This window comes from Pinus tabuliformis, chromosome 1_1 (genome assembly GCF_031772625.1).
Source record: "Pinus tabuliformis cultivar Carrire ecotype Pingquan chromosome 1_1, CPIR1, whole genome shotgun sequence".
In the NCBI taxonomy this organism is placed as follows: Eukaryota; Viridiplantae; Streptophyta; class Pinopsida; order Pinales; family Pinaceae; genus Pinus; species Pinus tabuliformis.
This window is the reverse complement of record NC_142297.1, coordinates 881,981,736-881,991,039: the sequence shown is the minus strand read 5'-3', so window position 1 is coordinate 881,991,039 and position 9,304 is coordinate 881,981,736.

Here is a 9,304-nt window from a genome sequence, read left to right as displayed (position 1 = left end):
TCTGAGAATAGGCCAGCTGAAGGAGTCACAAAATCTGCCAACGATCAGTAATAAAAACCGCCATTACAGTGATGGGGTTGCAGAGAACCCCATTATTACAAAAATTTTCCACAGAGAGCTAGAACAAGACAATTATCAAACATGCAAGAAGCATCCACAGTTGGCAAAGTGGCAAGGATCATACCTAGAATTAATGTTGCCTTGGACGATCATCAGGTCGAATTCTAGCCCACAATGATCAAATGTGAAGGTATGATTGCTGTTACACAAAAATATCATCACCATAACTATTTGCAGTCAGTATGGGTCTATCATCACTTATACTGTCCTCCTAAGCAAGTCTCAAACCTCAGCTCTTCAAGTCAAGCTTTGAAAATGAGAGAAAGACATTAAAAAGCAATAAAGCTCTGGTTCCGCACTTTCTCTCACTGTTACCTACGGTCCCGCACCCTTTGTTCATGTTACCTGCGGACCTGTCTGCTCTGTCTGTAAAGGTGTGGGTGTGGACCCCTGTGAAAGTCAAAAAGGCGCAAGTTTATCTTAAAAAACTCACTTTGGGTTAATTCTAGATGATTCTATAAGGAATTTTGACGTGGATGGTTCGCTCTGAGGTGGTTCATGCATCCCAAAAGAGAAGGAGCTAATCCCTTGATGAGAGGAGCTATCCCTTTGAAGGAGGGCTTTATCCCTTTGAAGGAGGACCTAGTAACTTCCCTCCATTGCACTATAAATACAGGCATTGGGCTGGTTGCTAGGGAGGTTAGAAGCTGAACATTTTTGAGGGTAAATGCTGGTGGAATTGGGACTTCCTAGTTAAGCTTGAGAGGAGAGATCACATACCTTTTGGCTTCATTGGGAAGTGAGTGAAACTTGTCAAAGTAGAGGAGACTTCTTGTTGGACCCTGGGAGGAGCTTGTACAACATCAAGGCACAGGTTGTAAAGTTCTTCTTTGATTTGAATTAATACAATCAGATTCATTTTTCTCAACAAATTGTCTTATGTGATTTGTTTCATAAATTCCTTGATCATTATGATGGATATGCTTTATGATATTGGCTTTTCAGGTGCTTTTTAATTTGTTTGCTTGTTTGTGTTTGCAGATTTTCTATAAGGGAGCTCATTTTGATCAAAGGAGCGAGGCTTCCACAAACTTGCATTGGACCCAAGGTAGGCCTAAAACACTTGTTTGCCTTTGTTTATAATTGCATATTTAGAGAAAGATAGTTTTTTGATTGGATTGCTTGTCACTAGATATCGTTAGATACTAGGGAGGTCGATCTTGTCCGCAAGATTGACATTTGCAGTAATCATAAATATACATTTGCAGTAATCATACATGTAAATTTAAAAACATTCCATAACATGTTTTACAAGATAAGTCGGTAATAGTGATATAGCATAATATAGGAGTGTGTCAAAATATACATCGTCCTCGATCATAGGTTGAAAAACACCTTATGATCGGCAAAAATGATAGTCCAAAAAGCAAAAATGTGATATGTGTCTACAATAGGCGATCATCCTATCACTGGTGATGATCTCAATAAGAAACCACTGCACTGGCCACTTTACAAAGGAACCTCCTAAAAGGTCCTGGGACCCCAATCACATAGCGCTGAAGTCGATGAGGAATGTCATCTATGCTGGTCTCTGGTATGTCTCCTGTCAAGCGCTCTAGGTGGCTCTCCAATTCGGCCAAGGTATCTGTTGATTCGTCCTGTGGGGCTGGTGCCACTACAGCTGGTTGTTTCCTCTCGTAAGGCCGGAGAGCGGCTGGTCGCCGTGGGCCTACATTTGCATTTGAATTAATACAATCAGATTCATTTTTCTCAACAAATTGTCTTATGTGATTTGTTTCATAAATTCCTTGATCATTATGATGTATATGCTTTATGATATTGGCTTTTCAGGTGCTTTTTAATTTGTTTGCTTGTTTGTGTTTGCAGATTTTCTACAAGGGAGCTCATTTGGATCAAAGGAGCGAGGCTTCCACAAACTTGCATTGGACCCAAGGTAGGCCTAAAACACTTGTTTGCCTTTGTTTATAATTGCATATTTAGAGAAAGATAGTTTTTTTATTGGCTTGCTTGTCACTAGATATCGTTAGATACTAGGGAGGTCGATCTTGTCCGCAAGATTGACTCATTCCGTGTGACAAAATGGCGACTCTACTGGGGACTTGATTTTTTCCTTGTTTTTACTTTGACCTGAGAAACTGTGTTTTTGTTTCTGTTTTTGGCTTGTTGTGTGTGGAATTGGGTAGATTTAGTAGATCCTAGATTATTTTTTGTTTTTCATACTTTTGGGAGAGGACCGCACCCTCTGAGTACAACACAGTGCGAACTTATCCGCACTTTTTCTTTACATACAGAGCGGGACCGCACCTGTGCAAACTAGGTGCCTGCGTACCCTGTCAAAATTTTGAAAAATTTGAAATTTTCTCTTTCAGTCAGCTTAGTTTTTGTTTTTATGTTGTTATCCACTGCCCAAACCTGTATATGACTTGTTAGAGACTTTCCTTAGGTTAATTCCATTGGTGTTAGGGTTTTAGGTGAAATTCCTAGAAGTTTTGGTCACAGGGCTTGATTTTCATTTTGGTCTTGTAGTAGCTCAGAGCTTAGGAGCTGTAGAAGCCTCAGATCACCTTGGTTTTTACTGGCCTTCTTGTGAGTCTGACCATTTGCAAAATCTACCTTTGTTGAGGAATCCATCTTGTGTTTTCTCTTGCGAAACTTCGAAAAGCTTGTGCTAAAAGTTTGGATTTCATTTTTAGAAAAGAAAACAAAAGATTAGTTGTTTTTTACTGATTTGTGATTCTGGACAAATTAGTCCTTAGTTTGCTTATAGCTAAGTAAAACATCCTTGAAAAAGACATCTTGTAAGCTTTTACTTCAAATAGTTTTTTATAGTTTATAGATCTCAAGATTTGCTTTGTCCATAGTTTTGAGTGTTTTATAAAAAAAAAAAAAAAAAAATCTCTTTTGAAGAAAAAGGTTGTTTTTGTAGTATTTGAGTGTTTGGGAAAGAAAAAGGAAATTTTTGTGAATATAACTAGTTGTCTCGTTTTGAGTGCATTGGAAAAGACAAAAACTCTTCTTTTGATTTGTTTGTTAAGAAAGATTTGTGTTTACAAGCATTTGCATTCTCAAACTCTTTCCTAGCTAGAAGTTCATTGAAGGGAAAAGATTGCTTAATCATCTTAACTGCATTTTTTAGTGATTTCGAGTCGAGTCTTCACACCACGAGTTTCATCTCCGCACCTCTTGACTTAACGAAAAACCAATAAAAATAACGCTTAAAGTAAAATCAATCTAGTAATATTTTTGTTTCTAGGGCTCTATTACACCAACATAGCTTAGGCTAGTGTCTTGGAGTAGGGAGTAATTAACTCTCCAAGACAGTAAAACAAACAAGTAGCTGTGTCTTGCGGTAGGAGAAAAATCCAATTGTTGCATTTATGCTCTAGGAAAGCTCCTCTTAAAGGAGAAGCACGAGATCATGTCCGAACCAGTGTGGGAATCAATCCTTCCTCATTGGGAACGACGCCAGATATTCACATATTAAAAACGGTAAACCTCGGATTAACCATTGTCGAGGAGCCTGGGGTCACTTGTTGGTAAACCTTGGATTATGTCAAGGAGCCTTCAAGGGGATTGAGCTTGCTACTCTGCCCTTGCGTGCGTATCGGATCGTAGACTGTTCCCCCAGGTATATTTGTTTCCATTGGTAACCATAGTGACCATATTCTATAGGATTCTTCCTAAGATGACAGTGGTGGGAAGATCCCACTGTACTTGGAGCAGACGTTGGCTAGACTCACTTGGATTTTTTGGGGAGTTCTCTTCACTCGAGACGGTTTAGTGGAGGAATTTGTGCCAGTCTATTCATTAAGCAGGTTTCCGGGGTAACTGTTCCAACCGCCATTTCTGTATTGAACTCTGCGACGTTGGATTTCATCACCAACTAGTGTTTTCAGTACGGAAAGTTACTGTTTGTGTGTGGTTTGATCTCCTAGATTCTTTAGGCGTGTGATTCAAATTTGTTTGGTTCTTTAGAGGCTTTAGGTGGTTTTCATTGAGATTTTACTTTGTTTGCGTGTGAAGTAGTTAAAATATTTAATCGTGGCTGAATTACCGAGGAAGTCCCATAGACTTCGGGGCCAACCTCCTGAGTTTTCACCGAGCCAGCCTGAAGGGCTACGAGCCCTGGTAACTCCTAGAGATAGTAGAGTTGGGTCACCTGAAGAAGGAGAGTCTTCTTTGGTGGTACATCCTGATTATCAAGCTCTAGTAGCAGATTATAATCCACAATCGGTGTCTATTTCCGAAGTTACTGGTAGTGTTTCATCTACTAGTGATATAGGTGAAGAACCTGAAACTGAATTTGCTGCTACTCCAACATCGGGGTTTACCTCTCTAACTTCTAGTGGTCCTGGTTCACCCAGGGTAGAAAGAATAATTACCCAAAATCTTCCTTTTGGACTAATAGCTATTGAAGAACTTGCTACTCCGGAAGAAGAAGAAGGCATCCCTATCCCTGAAAATCAACCTATTATAGAGCTTAGGGAGCGTGAATCAATCTTTTACAGTCCACCTAGGAGCAGTGCTTGGTATCTTTCATTGACTAACTTTTTGGAAAACCCAGGTCTAAGTTTTTCACCACCTCGTATTCCTTATCACCCAACACCTAGAGGTTACTATCCTCCGTTAAATATGTCAAGACAGTCGTCCATGTTTTCTCAATCTCCGGAAACCTTTTTGTACGACGGTCCTTCTGTTCCCTCTGGGTATCAGTCACTTTCTGGTACTTTTGCGGGAGCATCTCCTCAACCTATTGAACAAGGGTTATTAACTGGAAATAATGGAACTAAGCCGTTGAGTGTAGAAGATATTCTCATGATGTCAGGTACTATTCCTAATCCTCAACCTCAAGGTGGCCAGTTACTGCCTGGGGGACAGCCTCAAAATCCTCAAGTATCGCCTGGGGGGCAACCTCAAGGACAGTACATACCTACGGGACAGTACATTCCTCAAGGTCAACCCCAGACTCAATATGTACCTCAAGGTCAACCCCAGTATCAATTTGTACCTCAAGGTCAACCCCAGTATCAGTACGTGCCTCAGGGTTATCAACCCCAAGGTCAGTACCCAACCCAAGGTTACCAACCACCTTCCGGTCAGTCATTTGTTCAAGGAACTGGAAATGTACCGTTGAATTATCAACCCTACCCTCAACCCGGTTATGGTCCTCCATATCCTCAACCTGTTATGGGTCCGTACCCCGGAATGAACTTAGTGTGGGATCCATCTCGAAATCAACAGGTCTTGCAACCGAATGTGCAGTTGTCATGTCAAACTGGACAACCCTTAGTTTCTGGTTCACCCCAGCAACCGGTCTAGTCTACTATTCAAACTTCTGCACCTTCTGTAGTTTCTCAGCCTGGGCCTAGTATGCCTTGTACTCCGCCTCAAATGGCTGTTGCAACATCTATTCAATCTACCCCACCTACTTCTGGAGTATCGACAGCTCCGGTTTCTACTGTTCCTATATCAACTCCTCAAACATCTTTACCCCAGTCTGGATCCACAATTCAAACTTCGGTTCAAATGCCTGTAGGACAACCTGGTCCAAGTACGGTTGTCACAAGTCAACCTCAATTTACTTATCAACCGTACCAGGGATAGTACCAATTCGGTCCTACTGTGTAGCAGCCAGTCTATCAGTATCAACCGTACCCTGGGTATACATATCAACAACCTCAACAACCCCAGTACGGTCTAGTTAATCCTGGTTTTCCGGGAGGATATAATATCCCAAATGCAATTCCGATTCCTAGTTATCCTGGATATCCTCCTCCTGGGGCTGGTCTCATGACCCAGGGTTTTAGGGACCCTAATCGTCAGTTACCGTTTATCGCAACTTTGGACTTGCCTGACTTGTCGCACATTTCGAACGATCCAATTAACTATCTTCCGCTTTGGCCGCCAATGCCAAATAAGTTGCCTAGTGATATTCCTAAGTTTGAAGGAAAATCAGGAGAGGACCCGTCGAACCATGTGATGACTTATCACCTCTGGTGTGTGTCTAACTCCATTTCAGATGATTCAATCCGTTTAAGGCTTTTCCAGCGCACTCTAATTGGTCTTGCGGCCAAGTGGTACATTGAGTTACCGCGAGCCACTTTTTATAACTTTAGTCAGTTAGCTACTTCGTTTTTAACTCATTTTCAGTTGCCAGTCAGATATGACAATGGCACGGAATTATTGACTTCATTAAAGCAGTCGACGTCCACTTACATTTCAGATCACATTCATGAATGGAGACGTCGACGGCGTTTAGTGAAGGTTTTTATTCCGGATCAGATCTTAGCTGAATGGTTTGTAAAATCTTTACTACCGAAGATCACTGAGGATGTAGCTAAGGCTGGAGTCATTACTAAGGAGCAAGTAATTGCTTAAGCACAGTACCTTGACTTAGTTTATACTCAGTCAGGTACGTTACACGAGAAAATCCCCGATCTTCCCAAGCAAAATCAAACTGTTGCAGCTCCTTCTGGGTCTCATGCCGCTGACGGCATGATTGGTACGGTTAATACCAAAAGTAAGAAGAAGTCTTCCAAGAATTCTTCTCCTATCATAACCTTGCCAGATTCCCTGATAGGAGATTCTTCCGCGGAAATTTCCGTCGATATTCATGTTGTAGAGTCATCTACAGCCAAATCAAAATCCGGTGGTAAGAAGAAAGGGAAGAAGAAAAATAAAACAGACAAAAATTCGAAAGAGAAACCAGAAAAAGTGGAATCAACTGATGAGAAACGCAAACCTCGTTATCCTTGTCTTATTTGTGAAGAAGAACATTTTACAAGAGACTGCCCTCATCGTGCAGAGGTTGTGAAAATTGTCAAAGGTTCCCAAACTCCTGCTGTTTTGAAGGATCCTTTTCCAAGTCAAGACAGTAAGATGATAGGTTCTTCCTCAAATGCCTCCGAGGAACCCATAATGATGATGTCCCATGTTAGGATTGCGACTCGATCGCAAGATTATGGAAGTAAAAGTCCTGTTGATGGTAAAGAAGCAGAATCTTCTCATTCTAACCCATCAACCTCAGCTCCCGGTTCCGATCCACTACAGATCGAGAAACCTAACCCAGACTTAGTAATCAAACCGCCCGCCAAGGGTATACTTCGAAAGTCAGCTTTCAATCCACATGCGAGAGCGGCTCAGAACTATAACATTGTTGAAGATTTAGCTGTTTCACCTTCAGCAATGTCGGCTTTGGAAGTGCTGTAGCGTAAATTACTATTGTCGGCTATAGGAGCTGTTGACGTTCAGGATTCGAACCTTATAATTTTCGATCTAGAAAATAGTACACCTCGTTTACCTCATCAATTGGCTTTCCAAATCCCAGTGATAGTAAAAAACAAACCTGTTCATAGGACTGTGATTGATGAGGGAGCCTCAACGTGTATTATGTCGATTCAGTGTTGGAGATCGCTTGGTTCTCCTACACTTAACCAATCCCCGACGATTCTAAAAGCCTTTGATGGCCGTGGGTTCCATCCTTTTGGCATTCTACAGGATTTACCTATAGGGGTTGAAGGCAAAACTGTTAATCTAGATGTGGAGGTGGTTGATGCCCCTCTAGATTACAACCTTCTCTTGGGTCGTAGTTGGTCTTACGCTATGACAGCTGTCGTTTCATCAGTCTTTTGGCTTATAAAGTTCCCTCATAATGGAAAGATCGTAACAATAGACCAGCTGACTTACTTTTCATCCGACCCAGCCTCTTCTGAAAGTATTCAACATGTCGGTAAAACGACTATCCCATATAAGGATGTTGGAGTAGGATCAGTTAAAGATGCCGGTTTACTGGGCACTTTTCCTTTTCCTCCTATCAACGCATCGTCTTCATTTGCAACCATTCATATGATTTCATCAGACACTATTGTTTATGATGATCCTTGGATCGTACCTTCCGAATCTGAGATAGACTCATTTGGTGATGTTATGCCTTTGAGTCCATATGAAATTGCGTATCAGGCCATGCAGTCTCTTTCCGAACCATCTTCAACCCAAATTGACTTAATGAATGTGGTCCATGAGGAATCACTTTCAACATCAAACTCGGATTCAACAAGTTTTCCGAACTTGTTCACACTGATGAGCAAATTCGTGAAATCCTATGTGTCGATGACTTACCATGGGAAGATCTTCATCATAGATCTTTGTTTTTACCCGAGATTGATCGTTTTGAAAATGATTTTTCATCTATTTTGACGACTGAATATGTCAAGGAACCTCAGAATCCAATGAAAAATCTTGATTCGAAGTTAAATTTGGGAAACATTTCTCGAACTGTTCCTATTGACATTTCGGTTAAGCCCGGAATTGTTGAGAACATTCATATAGGTGCCTCTTGTACGGATGATGAATTTCAAACATATAAGGCCCTATTTCAAGAATTCCGCAACGTGTTTGCCTGGTCATATGAGGAAATGCCAGGAATTGACCCCGCAATTGTTGTTCATGAAATTAAAACTTACCCAGACGCTAAACCCGTCCGGCAACGTTTGCGTCAGATCCACCCGCGAAAAGCTGCTGCTATTAAAGCAGAAGTTGAAAAATTACTCAAAGCAGGTTTCATTTATCCGATTCCGTTAACGAATTGGGTATCGAATATTGTTCCTGTTAACAAAAAGCAAAGGACAATAAGAATATGTATCGATTATAGGGACATTAATCGAGCCTGTCCAAAGGACAATTACCCAACTCCCTATATCGATCAAATCATTAATGATTGTGTTGGCAGTGAAATATTCTCCTTCATGGATGGTTTTTCGAATACAATCAAATCAATATTCTACCTGCTGATCAACCAAAAACGGCTTTCATTTGTCCATGGGGGACATTTGCTTATTGCAAATTACCTTTTGGGCTTAAGAACACCGGGGCAACTTTTCAAAGGGCCATGTTTTATGCTTTTCATGACATCAAGCACATTGTGCAACCCTATCTCGATGATTTGCCTGCTCATTCATTACATCGAGCTGATCATCTCATCCATTTACGAGCAATCTTTATGAGGTGTAGGCATTATCGGATTAGGTTGAATCCACACAAGTGTGTTTTCTGTATAGAAACGGGTCGGTTACTAGGGTTTGTTGTTTCGAAAGCCGGCATTCGCGTCGATCCCTCGAAGGTTGAAGCTATTGCCAAATTGCCTCCTCCTTCGAGTCTTCGCCAACTCCAAAGTTTGCAGGGGAAAGCAAACTTTTTACGTCGATTCATTCCTAACTACGCCGAG